Source organism: Canis lupus, chromosome 23 (assembly GCF_048164855.1).
Source record: "Canis lupus baileyi chromosome 23, mCanLup2.hap1, whole genome shotgun sequence".
Lineage (NCBI taxonomy): Eukaryota > Metazoa > Chordata > Mammalia > Carnivora > Canidae > Canis > Canis lupus.
In genome coordinates, this window is record NC_132860.1 from 14,536,877 (window position 1) to 14,552,968 (window position 16,092).

The window sequence follows — 16,092 nt, forward strand, 5'->3', positions numbered from 1 at the left end:
CAGAGCTGTGCCAACAAGCTATCAATGTTTTCTCAGAGAATTTAAAGACTGCATCAATGACCAAAGCCACTGTTATTTGGGGCACAGGATACAAGTCATCAGCAGGGTCTGGGGGGCAGGAAGACGAGGGGGATTGTCGGTCCAGGTCACAGGCAGCTTCCCAGCCATCTCTCTGGAAAGGTTTCAGCGTTCTTCCCCACCGAAACTTGTACTGACACAACCCCCTGACCTGGGTGTACTTGGTGCTCCAGGCTGACCCCCACACAGAAGGAGATGCTGGGACACAGGGGAATGGCCAGAAGCCGGGAACGAGAGAGGAAGGGGCTGATCTGCTCATTGAAAACTGATTCGGGAAGTATCCTCCATCATGAAATATTATCAGCTTTGTCAACTCTAAAACTTAAACAAAATATATTTTTAAAAGTAGAAACCATTTTGTCATGGAAAGATTATCAGACTGTATAAAAACTCTGACAGAAATCCAAGAAAAAAATTGAAGATGCTAAGACTAAAGCTCATCAGCTATTTCCCAGGTATTTCCCGTACGGTTGTTACTGCTAATTCATATGTTCCCAGCTCTGAGGACTCAAAAGCAGGTCAGCAGCTGGAGGCATCAAAAGATTAAGGAAAAACAATTTACGGAGATGACACCGGAGACATCCTATGTACTGACTTCAATTCTTTGCACCTCCTGGAAATGTCTGCATATATTTCTGAGAATCCGTGTCTGGAGCGGTTAGGGACTTACTGGGCAGGAAGATAGTCTCCTCTCAGAGAGAAGGTACTCGATCCTCCACAGGCTCCAGCCCGAGTAACTCAGGCCCCCGAGCCCCTGGTCTGCCCAGAACGGCCCTCATTCCTCTCTCCCTGCCATGAGCCTCCTCTGCCTGGTGGGCTCCTGTCCCAGCAGGGCGCTGTCCCCCACCCCCTGGTTGGCCGGCTGTCTGCAGCTAACCCCCACTGCTGCTTCCTCCCTGTCATCTCTCCTCCCTGCTAGCTTCTCTCCAGGCTGACTACTACAGCCTTAATTTAGGCCCCGGGCACCCCCCCCCCCCTCCTGGCCTACTCACATCCTCTAAAACCACTGGCCTCTAGCACTGCCAAGAGGTGACTTTTCCAGAAGCATCCACAGTCCATCCTTCCTCATAAAGGTTTCTCTCATGCCCTCTGCCTCCTCCCAGCCACAAAAAGAGAACTAACCCCCAGGGTGCACTCTAGCCAGACACTGAGCAGGGCCAGTAGCCCAGGGCAAGACAGGGACAGGTTTCGGCTCACCTGCCAGCTCGAGTTCATGGATATTAGGCGCCCAGAGTGCTGCACAAAGAAGGATTGGGAGGGTCGGAAAGAAGCCACCAGGAGCAGTACCTGGGAACCCGAGGACTGGGAAGAACTGTGCTCGTGCGGCCCGCCTGCCATCCCAGCACGGGGCAGAGCCTTCTGCAGCACTCCGGACCACCTGTCCCTGGCCTGTGCCCCAGCCTTGCACTCCCTGCGGTATTCGCATGAAATCTCCTCAATGGTCCGCTTTCAGGGCTCCTCCCAAAGTGTCATACCTACCTTTCCCAGCACCACCACGCCACCCTAATTTTCTTCCCTTGATACTCAGCAAACGGCTGCACCTACTTCCCTTAGAAAGGGACGGGTTAGGGAGCCATAAGGTCCCTATGGCATCCCTAACACTCTTCCAAGTGGGTCAGAGAGCAGCTGATTTTACCTCTGCCTTAGTGTCCCAATACACAGATTCCCAAATCCCGCCTCACCATGCCCTCCACTCGTCTAGCCGGCTGTTGTACTCACACAACCCTGTCTACTTCAGCATATGGTGGCCCCTGGACTGTCTTCATGTCTGTCTAAGACTGTGAGCCCTGCAGGATAGAAATCAGATCTGTCTGGTTCCCTGGCTCTGAGCCTGGCATAGAGAGGACACTGTTAGGGAAAAGCAGGGAGCCCCCAGCCCCAGCCCCAGCCCCGCTGTGCCATGACTCACTGCGGGGCCCTGGGAAAGCCACTCCCCTCTCTGGGCCTCAGCCTCCCCACCTGGACAGGGATGTACTTGAGCTAGAGGATCCCTGAAGTCTTGTCCAGCTCGGAGACGCTCCGAGAACGCAGGCCAAAAAAGCACTGGATTTGTGCCTCTTGTGATGATGTGGGTAATAATCACTGAGCGAGATACCGCAGGAGTGGCCCAGATCCACCATTGCGAGGAGTGAACTCCCTCACGCGGATACCGAGTGCTAGGGGATGTGTGCTTGTATAGCTAAGGAGAATGGACAATGAGGAGTGATTTTATCTCCCTTTGAGAACATAAGCACACTCTTCTATATTTGTACATACCATCTCCTAATTTAGACAGTGTAGAACTTTTTCTGATCAGCACTCACTTGCCAATAATTTCGCTCTACATCTAAATGAAGAATAGGAGTCATATAAGTTCACAGATTGAATGGATGGCTGATTTACAAAGCCCTTAAAATGTGGCTGCAGGCCGACGCTGGCAACCCCATAATTAGATATGGCATGCTCTGCGATGATGTATTTTTTACTGTTTTTTAATAACTCAGTTCTCCTTCTGGGATGAGGGGAAAAATGGAATTTGTTAAAAATAAATCGAGATTTAGTGGCTTTTCAGCCTTCTGCTGCTTGTTGCTCACAATATTCTATAAATAAAAGAAGCCCTGCCCTATAGTGCACTGTAAACACCCACAGACACTCAGAGCCAAATTCTTCCAATTATGACCCTCTGCCAGTTGCCAAGCTACTGCAAGGACCCACTTGAAAGGCGGCCATCTAGGCCATCTCCTGATTAAGCCGCCCGGCAGCAAGGAGGAAGGCCTGCTGCTTTGGCACCATATCTAGTCTGAAATAATTGTTCCATTTTCTTGAAATTAAGCCCTTTCCTTGTGATCGAATTACAATTCAGAGGTAGATGAAAAACGAACCACCTGTCAGTCCGTCCCTCTGCCCGGGTCATGTGTGCATCGAAGATCTGGGCTGTCACGTGTTGGACTTAAATCAGGCGGCAGAAGTGCCTTCACGACAGTGTCTTAACTCCACTGAGCAAATCAAGGTCAAATAAAAGTAGGTCAGCTCTGAACATGACAGGTGAGTCACAGGCAGCCTGCCCTTCTGCTCAGCAGCTTTCCTCGCTAATCAGTTCGGGCCCCTCTTGTTCAATGGAGCAGACTGAGATGGTCCTTTAAGAATCACTATTCCACCCCGGGAGGGACGAGGGACAGGGACGATGCGGTCGGTATCGGGTGTCAGGCTGACTGCAGGGTGGTTCAAATGCCACCGCACAAACGGAGACTGCCCGGCGGCCGTGTGGCCCCAGCCAGCCCTTAAAACACTGCGTGCAGAGGATCAGGCGATTGGCGTGTGCCACAGTCTCACTGAGAGAGAAATCACTTCCAGTTCCTTAGAAACCGGAATGCTCAAAGCGGCACTGGAGCAAAATGGGCTCCGGCTAGAAACTAATCACCCTCCTTCAGTGTCAGCTCCACTGGGTGAGCACAAGGCCCTGTGCTATACAGTTCCAGCCCCAGAAGCTCGCGCTCTGAATGCCGAGCCAATTAGAGAACAAATGCCACCCCAAAGAGAACGGGTATGTGCTCTGTGGTCAGATTTTCCAAACTCAAAACTGAGGCCTATCCTTAAAGGGGCAGGATGTTCAATGCTGGAAAGCCTGGGACTTGGGGGTGGGGTCACAAAGCATGAAGTCTCATCAGAGAGGGCTCCTCTGGGTAAGCATAGGGGGGCTCAGTCGGTTAAGCGTCTGACTCTTGATTTTGGCTCAGGCTGTGATCTCAGATCTCAGAGCCGTGAGATCGAGCTCCCCACACCGGGCTCCACGCTCAGCAGAGAGTCTGTTGGAGATTCTCTCTCTCCCTCTGCCTTTCTCCTCCTCTAAAATCAATCAATCAATCTTCAAAAAAAATAGTATTAATAAAATAAAATGGCCCTTACTGTGACTCACCCACCACCTGTGGGTTCTCATTTCTTAATGTCTGAAATGGTCTCGTTTCTTTGTGTCTCCTCAAATTAGAACGTGAGCATCAGGAGAGTCTTGTTCTCGAGTATTTCCAGAGCAACCAGAATGGTCACTGGCCCATAGGTGCTCAATATTCACTGAGTAAACGAATCCACACCTAGCCTCTGGAAGAGCAGTCTATGTACCCTCGATGCTCACAGCAATCTGATGAGGTGAAATCATTACTTCTTCTGTAACAATGAGAAAATCGAGGCTCAGAGAGGGTGCATGTTTTTCCCAGGGCTGCACATCTAATGAGTTCATGGAGCTGGAATTCCAAGCCAGGCGTGAAAAGTTCTAATCCTGGCTTTGAAGTGAGCATCTGTTGCTTTTATAATTTAGAAAAAGCAAAGGAGAAAAACTTTAGCGGAAAAACTACGTATCAGAAAGAGCTTTTCATCAAATGATCTAATACATGACAGATTTGGTTCCTATGTCCCCAAACATCAGCCCCCCTTCTATCTGCAGAGGGCATCGGCACCACAACCCCACAGCCAGAGCGGGAGGAAGGGTCCTGGGGCCCCCATTATGGAAGGTTCATTCCTGTCTTTCTGTGGAGCTCTGAAGGCCAGGTTGGGGAGGGGGAGCTGTTGGCAGTGGCACCCATGACTCCTATCACTTATTCCATAATTTGCTGCAAAGTTTCCAAGCAGAGGCCTACGAGCAAGTTAGAAGATTGTATTGTAGAGTGCTTGGCATGTGCCTTCCCCCATACTCGTGCCTTGAAAATTGGAATAAAAACATAAAAAGGAAAGGAAGCATACTTTTAAAGACTGAAATTTCAAAAATCGTATTGAAAAGTAGAGATTTATATTTCCCTGAATTTCGAACACTGCGAACCATGCTGAAGGTAGGCAGATGCACCTTTATAATCTGTATATCACAATAAAGTTCCTGTTAGTCTGATATTTGGGGCCAAAAACTCCTCCCCAGGCTGTCTACTCGATGCAGGCTACGGCTTGAATTGATGTACAAACCAGCAGGTCAGTCTCGTCAAAATGGCCAGCTAATTCTAGTGTGTAGATACACTTCTCAAAAACGGGAAAGAAATGAAAAGGGCAAGTAGTATCAATAAAACAGGCTTTCCCAAATGCTACCAGGATGGCCTAACAATCTGTGAATACAAGCATCCTACAGAAACAGAGAGCCCTTCCTGATTGTGAACGAGGGGTGATAGGACAACAGAAGAGCTAATAACCTTTTGGATCTGAATTTCTTTTTTTTTTTTTTTAAGATTTTATTTATTTATTCATGAGAGACAGAGAGAGAGAGAGAGAGGCAGAGACACAGGCAGAGGGAGAAGCAGGCCCCATGCAGGGAACCTGACACGGGACTCGATCCCGGGACTCCTGGATCATCATGCCTTGGACCAAAGGCAGGCGCTAAACTGCTGAGCCACCCAGGGATCCCTGGATCTGAATTTCTCAGCTAGAATTCCTGAGTGGGCTTCAGGGCAAATGTCTCATGAATAAGGTTGGTCTTGTGAGAAACTGTCATGTACATTTTTTGGAGAGAGGCTCCATGAATCACCAGAGTCACAAAGTGATCTGTGACCCCGTAAGATAGGGACACCCACAAGCTGCCACTCCTGTTTTCTTGGGACAATCCTGTGACATAAACAAGGACATGTGAAGCCCCCCTGGCTTGCAGAGCAGACAAGATGACATGGACAACCAGGGAAAATTGTCCAAGCTCTTGCCTGAACGGCCCAGCTACTGGGACTGCTCAAGTGAGTGACTGAAATGAAGTCATTTTCTGGAAGGGACTGAGGAATGGCTGAGCTTTAACTTGAGCCCAGGGCCCAGGCACAACCAGAAAAGACCAAGAGAGCAATGGACACAAAGTCTTAGGGAATATGAACTTGGAAACAACAGCATGGGACAGGAGACAGGACAAGGGCCTGGCAGCCAGGCAGGGCTACATTCACTCCTGACCCCATCCGCGTACTAGTCACGTAGCCTTGAGACAGGGATGATGACGATGGTGGTCATGGTGGGATGATGACGACAATGGTGACGACCATGACAATGAGACACAGATATCTACGATAAGCTATTACCTTCTGACGGCACAAAGCCTAGCATATAGCAGGCAAATGCTTACACGCTTGTGAAATAACACGTCTACTTTTCACAGTGACACATGACCCCTCTCTAGATTTTTTTTTTTGAAGATTTTATTTATTTATTCATGAGAGTCACACACAGAGAGAAGCAGAGGCACAGGCAGAGGGAGAGGCAGGCTCCTTGCAAGGAGCCTGATGAGAGACTCAATCCCAGGACCCCAGGATCATGACCTGAGCCAAAGGCAGATGCTCAACCACTGAGCTACCCAGGCGCCCCTGACCCCTCTCTAGATTATCTGTGTTTTCTAGATGTGGGGAAATGAAGGTTAAAAAGGTTACATAGCATGCCCAAGGTCCACAGTTAGTGGGGATTCAAATCTGAGTCTGTTAGACTCTAAGCCCATGCTCTTAACGCCTAAGCTCCACTGCACTGCCAAGTCTCAGCTTCCTCATCTGTAAAAAGGTTAATAATACTCACCCTGGCAGGGTGGGAAGGGTGAGACAGAAAGCATGTGAAGTGTTTAGCACAGTACCTGGCACCCAGGAACTCTATAGTGTAGCTATTAATGTAATGGAATGGAATGGCATCTGGACCTTTGGAAGAGAGACGGAGGGTGGGAGGTGGGCATCTGGCTGTACAGATGGTACAGCATTTCACTTCACGGGGCTCGACAAACAGGATTAGGAACTTTGGACCACGGCTTAAGAGCCTGGGATGGCATCATCTCAGGAACAGAGAGGGGACACCTCGGCAAGACGGACAGGCATGTATTCGCTCAGAGATGAAAGGCTCCCCTTTGAAAGTTGGAGAGGATTGGGGACTTCTGGAAGAAGGAATAATTCAAGCTCCAAAAGAAAGTTTTCAAGAGGCGGTACCAAACAGCATGGCTATTCCTGGGCTACGGATGTATGCCCACCGACAAGCCGACTCTCCGCTGCCCCAGGGAGAAGAGTCCCTGTGTGTGTTTGTGGTAAGGGAGACGCCGAACCCCCAAGGTACTGGTAAACCCCATCCGGAACACAGGCAGAGGAGGGGCATTCTAAAAAAAGGAGAGAATTTGTTAGAGCAAGTCTCCTTGGGAGTTAAACAGGAGGAAATGTACCCGCTGCAAGAAAGAACCAAAGACCTAGTGTGGCCTGTAGTGTGCAAGAGCAGAAAAGGGCCCGTGTGCAGGAGGAAGCATGAGCCTCACTGATGCCACCACCCTGACCGCACTCCTACTCTGCAGAGTCACTCCTCCGAGAGCCATCAGCACTGCAGAGAATGTGCATCCCAGAGCTGACATTTGCCTGGGGAAAAAAAACATCACGCAGGATTGCCAGCCTGCCACACCCCCCCCAGCCCCCCGAGAGCCGCTTAGCCCCTGCATTTCTAATAGAGGAAGTGCTCCACCAAGTTATCCCGATAGGAACCAAAGACACGCACCCTGTCATCGGTCCCCTCCCCGCCATGCCCGCGGCCCTACACAGGACTCAGCATCAATTTCCTGGACCATTTTAACTGCTTCTAACTAGTTCTGCTGCCTCCTCCTACAGTCCAGCCCCCACATTGCCACCAGCTGGCTTTCTAAAATAAAAGTGCTGACCACGTCACTCACCTCCTGAAAGATGTCTACTAGATTTGCACTGCCTACGGAATAAACGCCAAAGTCTTAACTTGCATTAATTCATTCATTCTTTTCCTCGCCAATCGAATGTGTGATATTCACCTCCTGGGTGCCAGGCTCTGTTTTAGGTCCTGGAGATAGAGTGGTGAATGAGACAGGTGAGGCAAGCAGCCGTCCTCATGGATTTACATTCTAGTAGGGTAAGCCAAGCAGTAAAGAAGACAAATAAATAGATCGTATGAAGTCAGCTAGTGAGGAGTGCTAGTGGAGACAAAGCAGGGTAAGAGGACCGAGTGATGGGGTAAGGGATAGAGGAGGACAGTGCATTTCTAGTCCTTGAACACAGTGACTAGATGTCTATTCCTCTTTGCGCCCCATCTTATTTGAACAGACACCAGAATGGAATGAAGGTCAGCCGGGCAGGGATGTAGGGGAAGACTGATTCAGGTAGAGAACAGTAAGTGCAAAGGCCCTGAGGCAAGAAAGAGGAACAGCAAGAAAGATACAGTGGCTGGGATGGAGGGAGCAAAGCAAAGAGTGCTAGGAGATGAGACCAGAGAAGCAGGAGGGGCTGGCAGGCCATGGAAAGCAGTTCCGATTCTATTCCAAGGATGCTGGGAAGCCATCGGAGACTTTTGGCAGGGAAATGACACGATCTGATTTACTTTTAAAAGGTCACTCTGCCTGTTTCTGTGGAAGACTGACAGCAGTAGGGACGGAGCAGAAACGGAGACCGGCTGCGAGATGGGGGGACATCTGGACGAGGGTAGGGAGATGTGGTGGCTTTCAAGATACACTCCGGGGGAACAGCTGTCAAGAACTGCAAGCAGACGACGTGAGGCGCCAGGGAAGGAGCAAGACGATGATGCCTACATGTTGGGCCTGCGTAACCAGGGAAATGGTTCTGCCTCATAAGATGGGGAAGAAGGGGGAGGAGCAGGGTTATATGTTTTCCTTTTTTTCTTTTCAAGAGAAAAATATCAAGACTTGTATTTAGTTATCTTAGGTCTAGGATGCCCATTAAATGTCAAAGTGGGGATGCTGAGTGGGTAGTGGGTATGTGGGTTGGGGCTCAGGAGAAAGGTCCAAGGTCATCATTGTACCGATGACCACTGGGTCCTCCACCTCCAGACAGGCACCCAGGCGTCACCTCCTCCAGGCTCTGGCGGCTGCTCTGTGGCTCCTCCTGCCTAGAATGCTCTGTCCTCACTTCTGCAGTGTAGGCTCCTACTCGTCTCTTGAGACTTGCTCAAGAGGCACCTCTTGTTTAAAGGCCCCTCCTGAGTGCCCAGGGGAGAGCCCCTCAGCCCTCCCTTCCCCTGCGGTGCCCTGTCACATGCCCCAATAGCCTTGTGTCACCTCTATTTGCACCTTTCCTCCTCATGAGCATCTTGAGGGCAGTGACCAGAAAACTATTCCTCCCTGTACCCCACCTCCTACCATAAGGCCGGGGCATGGCAAACATTTGCTAAATGAACAGAGATGCCCTCTCTGTAAAGAGGCCCAAAAGAAACGACATGCGTGCCAACTGACCCACACGGCAGCCGCTGTCTGCGAGGAGTAAAGGGGGAAATAGGTATTGCCCCTGCAGCGCTAGGGGTAGAATGGTATCCACCTTCGAGGAGTTTCTTAACAATACAAAAGAGCCTCAAGAAATCTAAGAGCTGGGGCACCTGGGTGGCTCAGTGGTTGAGGGTCTGCCTTCAGCTCAGGGCGTGATCCCAGGGTCCTGGGATCGAGTCCCATGTTGGACTCCCTGCGTGGAGCCTGCTTCTCCCTCTGCCTGTGTCTCTGCCTCTCTCTGTGTCTCTCATTAATAAATAAATAAAAATCTTAAAAAAAAAAAAAAGAAATCTAAGAGCTGAGTATCTCAGGATGTCACACGGTGTACTGAACACCACACCTGAGAAACGCGTCTCGGGTCTCCCTGCAGAAACACCCAGCGAGTCCCAAACCGAAGCACTGAGGAGTCCGAGACAGAAGGAAGCAAACCGCCCTCGTCTACGTGGCCTCCTGCACTCCTGAGAGTGAGCCTGGAAGCAGGTCCTACTTTTACAGAAATAGATGGGTATCAGAAGACGTTGGGTGATCCGCCCAAGGTCACAGAGCTGGGCGGTACAGGAGCCGGGAGCCACACTCAGGTCTTCCCGAAAGCAATGCCTGCGTTCCTTCCAGCACACGCCCCAGCCTCCCCCTGTCATACCAGGTTACAGGGCTGGCGGGATCCTTAGGGACCCCCTAAGCCCCAGAGCATGCCAAGGAAATGGAACTCTGGAGAGGGGCTGTGATGTGCCCACGGCCACTGAGGAGTCCCCAGCAGAACTGAGGTTGGAATCCCAGCCCCCGACTCCTGAGCCGGGCTCTGGGGGCGCGGCACCTGCACCCTGTCACCCATGTCTCGCAGTGCAGAGCCAGAGCCAGAGTTTTAACAGTCTAATCTCTCTGCTTACAGGTGCCCTAGAGGTAACAGCGAGGGGGAATGGGAAATCGTGTTTTGTATCAGTGATTCCCGCTGCGTGATTCTGGGACCCCATGGACAGGTGAGACGCTAAGTGAGGAGCGCTGTCCCCACATGGGTAGGGTTACATGACCAGCTGTGGGACGTGAACAGACAGCCGTGTGGCAGCTCTCTCATTCCTTTGGACAAACATTCGCTGCCCACCTACTGTGTGCAAGACACTGAACAAAGCAGCGGAGGCCACGGGGAAAGAGGCCCGGAGGTGAACCGTGACTCCCCGGCTAGTGGAATAATCAGCATATTAACCTCCCTAAGCCTCCGTTTCTTCATCGGTAAAGAAGAGTCCCTGTTTTCACAAAGTTGGTTCTGGCCACTAACTGGGATGACACATGCCCCTGGTATACAGAAGTGACGCAGTAAGCATCAAATGGCTGGTAGTCTTTTCATTGCTGAGAAAGCAAAAGAGCTTACTCATACTGTAGGGGAAAAAAAAAAGGATGGAAAAAGGTAGCTACACCAGAGCTCTTGTAAAAACTTAGCAGAGTGAAGCAGCTAGCATCAATCCTCTGAGGGTTTGCCAAAGCATAGAGAAATTCTGAGGGGCTGAATATCTTCAGGCAGGGCGGGGAGAAAGTGTGGCAGAATGAGAGGAAAAAGGAAAAGAGAGAGGATGAAACTGAATATATCAGTGCGTTGGTAAGGGTCAATGAAATTAAAATAGTCACAAAATAATGTGACTTGATTGCTAATGAATAGAGTTTGCTGTTCATTACCTACAGCCTCATCTTCTCCATCCAGCTCCTGTTCAATCTGCAATACCCTACTGGCTCGAGGACTTCTTCTACTTCACTCCAGGTTCACTAATCTCTGCTCTATTTTTTTTTTTTTTTTAAATCTCTGCTCTATTAATTGATTCTTAGCAACGTACACATTACATCGTCTCTTATTGTTGGGCTTCCCCTACTGAATAGGGAGCTCCTGAGAGGACATATTGTGCATGATTCACCTTGGTGGCCTTCCTCTGACCCCAGGATCCCCAGCCAGCAGCCAATAGTCTGGAGCATCCCCGGAGGAGACCCTTCTCTCTAAAGCAGGAAAATGAGGCAGGACTCATTTATAAGTGTGCATTCTGTGCTGAACATTTGAGGGGCCACCTTTTAGATCTTAATTCATGTATTCCTCAAAATGCCCCCGAGAGAATTATTATCCTGATTTTGTAGAAGGGGATGCTGAGGCTCAGGGAGGTCAGGTCAACAGCCAAAGTTTCATACCACTAGTGAAAGTGATGAGACCAGGTTTTGATCCTGGATCCCCTGTTTTCACTAGACCAGCCCACCTGCATGGGTCTAATGAAGCTGAGGGCATCCTGGAAGGATGAGTGGTCTGGTCATCGAATCTCCCTGCAGGCTCATCAGTGAGGTTAGAGTTAAAGAGCTCTGGCCAACACATCGTAACCTGTTAGCAAAAGCCAGACACCAGGTCAGAGAGGCAGAGAAGAAGCCAGAGAAAACGGAATTCAAAATTTCACCTGCAGTTAGCAGGTGGTAAGTCCACCATCTCCCCCGACCCATCCTGTCTAAGGGGAAGAATACACATTCTGGGTCAGTAGTTCTCAACTGCAATGTGAACAGTTAAATCTCCTGGTGGAGAATTCACAGGTCCTTCCCAATTGCTGGGAAAACCTTCGAGAACACAACTATCAGCATTAGCACTCCTAGGAGAAGGCTGTGGACATAAGTGACCACAGGAAGTCTGGGAATGTCACTTCCTTTTCCTTTCTCTGCCTCCAGCTCAGTAAAGGAAACTTCCATGATGTGCTGAAGGTAAAAAGCTATGTCTCAGCCTCACAGAGGTCTGACTCCACTGCATTTGGAGTCAGAAGACCTGTGTCCACGGCACTGTTCCTTCCTTACCAGCTGTGCAACACTCAATACGTCAGATCTTCTTTGGGCCTAAGTGTCCCGAGATATAAATAGGGGAAGAGGGGAATGCCTGCTTCCCAGAGAGGTTGTAGGGAGGGACGCTATGAGATAATACATGTGGGAAGAATCTGCCCATGTAAAAAGGTGTTCAGATGTAAAGAAGGGGTGAGGGGTGCTGGGGACCTCAGATCCCTCACTACCTCACCTGCTGCCTCCCCTCCCCAAGCCTCCTGGGCCTAAGGCTTGGCACTACCTGCTGCAGCTCATTTGAATGCAGACCCAGCTTCTATACTGAGGGCTCTAGGGAAAAATACAAGCAGCCCTGATAGAGTACTGGAAAAGGAAGCTGTGATTTGGCTGTTAGTCTTCCAAAGGCTACCTGGCACAACTACAATCCTTAACTAAGTTTTATTATTTTTTAAAGATATTTTATTTGCAAGAGAAAGAGAGAGAGAGAGAGAGAGAGAGAGAGAGAGTGAGCAGTGAGGAGGAGCAGAGGGAGGGAGAGACTCAGACTCCCCACTGAGCAGGGAGCCAGATAGGGGCTCGATTCCAGGACCCTGACACCTGAGCCAAAGACAGATGCTTAACTCATTGAGCCACCCAGACGCCCTTTTAAATAAGTATTTAATAATTAAATTGGCTACAGCAGTTGAGAAACAGTTTTGTCATCACATACGATGATAATCATCACCAAAATCAAAATATAAGTCATTTAATTAAACCTATATACTAACACAAATGTGTCATTTTGATGTCGTATGTATGACTTTTTAAAGGTTACTTTTCTTATATGTGTTTAGACAAAAAAAAAAGCTAGATTATTAAAGCCGTAATTGGATACTCTTGGGAGGAGCATGAGTTGGTACAGCCTTTTGGGAGGGCAATTAGGCAATATGGATTCAAATTTTAAGTGTAAACTATTTAAGCCAGAAGTCCCGCTTCTTGCTATCTATACCACAGAAAATCTCATGTAAAAGTTCATAAGCGTGCACAATGGTTACAGCAGCAGTGGTTGCAATGGCAAAAGATTGAGACCTGGGTGTCCACCAGTACAGGAATGATTAAATAAACTTGAAATGTATCCATACCATGGAAAACAGCGGTCATATTATTTTTGTACATTTACCTGTACATATCAACTTGAAAAGATGACCATAATTATTGACAGTTGGCCATTGAAAGGAAAGTCACAGGACAGAACAAATAGAGAAATTTCATTTTTACAAAACAAAAGTAAAAATGAGTATATTGGGGATAAGGGCAAAGGAGGGAGGAGGTACACAAGCAAGTTAAAAAGTCCAGGACTGTACCCAACAAAGTCTCAAAAGTGCCTATCTTTGGAGAAGGTTGGAGGTGGGGAAGTCATGAGGACTTTCTTCCTTTAGTGAATGCACTTCAGTGTTGTCTGAATTTGTTACAAGCATATACTCTTTCATAATGCCAAAAGCAAAAACTAGATCTGAAAAGTCACAAAATAATGATTTTTAAAATTTCAGTATTTGCAAGGCATCTCCTAAAGTGACCACCACGGGATATGACACCTCCTCTCCCATCTCCGTATGTGGCCACCGGTCCTGGGCTTGCCCAAGAGATCACAGATGGGGATGATCTCTGGGACTGAGACTCTCAGACCCTCTCCTATTTGCAAAAGAAATCTGCCAAATTACAGCTATTTCAACAAGATGGCTAATAAAAAGGACTAAGTGCCTTGTTCAAATTTACAACATCATAACTTGCTGAATTCAAGTTCACTCGTCTTCAACCTTGCTTAAATAGGGGCAATCAAAATTTATATCCTGCATTATCCAACATTTTATGTTGACTTAGTAAGCCTTGCTGAAGAGTTCTTAACAACTGCTAATGAGGAAATTCCATGGGGAGGAGAGAAGGTGACTCTCCTAAATCCAAAAGAGCCTCAATGAAACACTATCGCCACTTGGATTCTCATAAAAATGTCAACTTATGGGGTGAAATGACCTTCTCATCTATGGGCAAAGTTGCTCATGAACAGAACTCTAAATTGATGCAGTGTCTGAGAGGTGCCAGTTTCGTTTAGCAGAGACTGCCCGCTCAGTTACCTGTGGGCCCTGTAAAGGTGCAACAGCTGGGCAGGAGGGACAGGTCCCCCCAGGACCACCACTCTTCAGCACTGCCATGAGGGAAGATGGACCCAATGCTGCAGGTTCTCATGCAGAGCCAGAAATCCAGATTTCTAGACACCATCTACCACCTTTCAGATGCTAGCCACTAACTGTAGTTTTAGAATACTGTGAGCGCTGAACCAAATACATCTGCAGGCCAGATGTGGCCCGTGAGTCAAGTTTTCAACCTCTGCTTGAAAGTATCTACATTTTCTTAATGGGTAATTTTTGTTCAATTTTATTTTCAGGAGGACGGCAGGAGGCAGGGAAATAATATGGGATGAGAGTCAAGCAGTTGATACTAAGAATATATTCCTAACGTACTTGACAAACAAGGGTAGTGGTCCCTAACAAAACGGGAAGAAACTGTTGAAATTGACTCGCCTCTACCAGGCATAAAACCCTCGAGAGTGAGGATTTCCCATGATCCAGAGCGAATTTCCACAATTTGCTATCAATGAATCGACAAGAACTTACTCCACTACTACGTATTAACCGTTCATCATAAGACATTTAAAATAACAACAGCAAGCACAGAAATGCTCCTCAGTGCCGGATGCTACTCAGGCATTTGGCACCCGGCAGCACCAGTGTGGGTCACACAGGCTCTGGGCAAGATTCCAGGAAAGGCCTAACACATCTCCCTCCGAAACGAAAACCAAAAACAACCCGGAATGTAGACATATCATAAAATTGTGCTCAGTCGTTTTTTTCCCCAAAGCCCAAACAATAAGATATATTTGTGCTACTAACAGTATCTGCATGTAATCTGCAATCCACAAAGTGCCTTTCTTATATCCTATCTCACTCCTCGGGGCCTTTACTGCACTGTAGACCTTGTATCCTGTCTGAAGTCCTCTCACGGTTGTTGTTAAAGACACGACTCTTAAAGAACCAAATACATCCACATTTTCTTAATGGGTAATTTTTGTTCGATTTTATTTTCAGAAGGATGGCAGGAGGCAGGGAACCACAGTAACAGAGCACAGAGCCGTGGCGGTTTCCACGTGCCAGGGCTAAGTACATTTTCATTTCGCCCTCACAAGAACCTCATGGAGGGGGTGACCATCCTCACCACCCCGTTTTACAGGTGAGGGAACCGAGGCCTGCAGAACTTGGGTGGGTGGTCCGAGTCATACCACTAGCAGGCACGGAGCTGACATTCAGAATTGGGTCTGCCCCCAGGGCCTGGGGCCAGCACGCCAGTCCCTTTCCAAGGCGGAGTCTGTGCTTTCAGCCCAAGTCAGTTTGCTGCTGGCAAATTTAGCTAAGGTGTGGCCAACGTCCTCCCGCTGCTCCTCCCCCATGCCCACTTTCCCCACTTGGTCAGAAGCCATTTTTTTTTTAATTTTTATTTTTCCCACTCAAAACCAGGGTGAGTCACTCAGAGATCAGCCAGCCAGCCCCAGAGGGCCCCGGAGGCCCGGTGAGGTGCCCCTGGGGGACTGGCCTCCCTGCTGCCAGCCTAACCTAAGCTGGGTAGCCCAGCCTGCTGGGGTGTAGATGGGGCTTGCAGGGTACTGCTTTCTGAATGGGGTCTGAGAAGCGGTGCTGATGGTCACAACAGCCCTGTGAAATGGTCACTGAGGTACCAAGGGGGGGTTGGGGGGCAGCAGGGGAGGTGCCTGCAGCTTGGGAGCGGGGGAAATAGTTATGTAGCCAGTAGCTATGAAATGTCTCTTATGCAAGGCCCCACATCAGACCCCCTGAGAGAGGGAGACATGGTCTCTAATGTGCACGGGGATAAATGACATGAATAAAAACACGGAGCAGGAGTACACACACCCCTCTACGCACGTACGCTCGCCGGCCCAGCACACGCATGCACACGTGCACCGCAGAGCAGCTGCTCCTAAGGTAGCGGCTTCT

At 48.9% G+C, this 16,092-nt stretch overlaps 1 protein-coding gene and 1 long non-coding RNA gene across 15 annotated transcripts in view; one reads left to right on the forward strand and one right to left on the reverse strand.

Annotated features, from left to right (window-relative positions):
• Positions 1-16,092, reverse strand: part of BMAL1 (basic helix-loop-helix ARNT like 1) — a 102,784-nt gene that overhangs the window by 48,830 nt on the left and 37,862 nt on the right. The window lies entirely within an intron of this gene.
• On the forward strand, positions 2,774-15,121 carry LOC140614762 (uncharacterized). Of its 2 annotated transcripts, none has more exons than XR_012015548.1 (5): positions 2,774-3,102; positions 9,633-9,742; positions 10,152-10,239; positions 10,937-11,012; positions 13,579-15,121. It is a non-coding gene; the product is annotated as an uncharacterized lncRNA (long non-coding RNA). The 2 variants fall into 2 exon arrangements; XR_012015547.1 differs by having other exon boundaries at positions 9,633-9,726.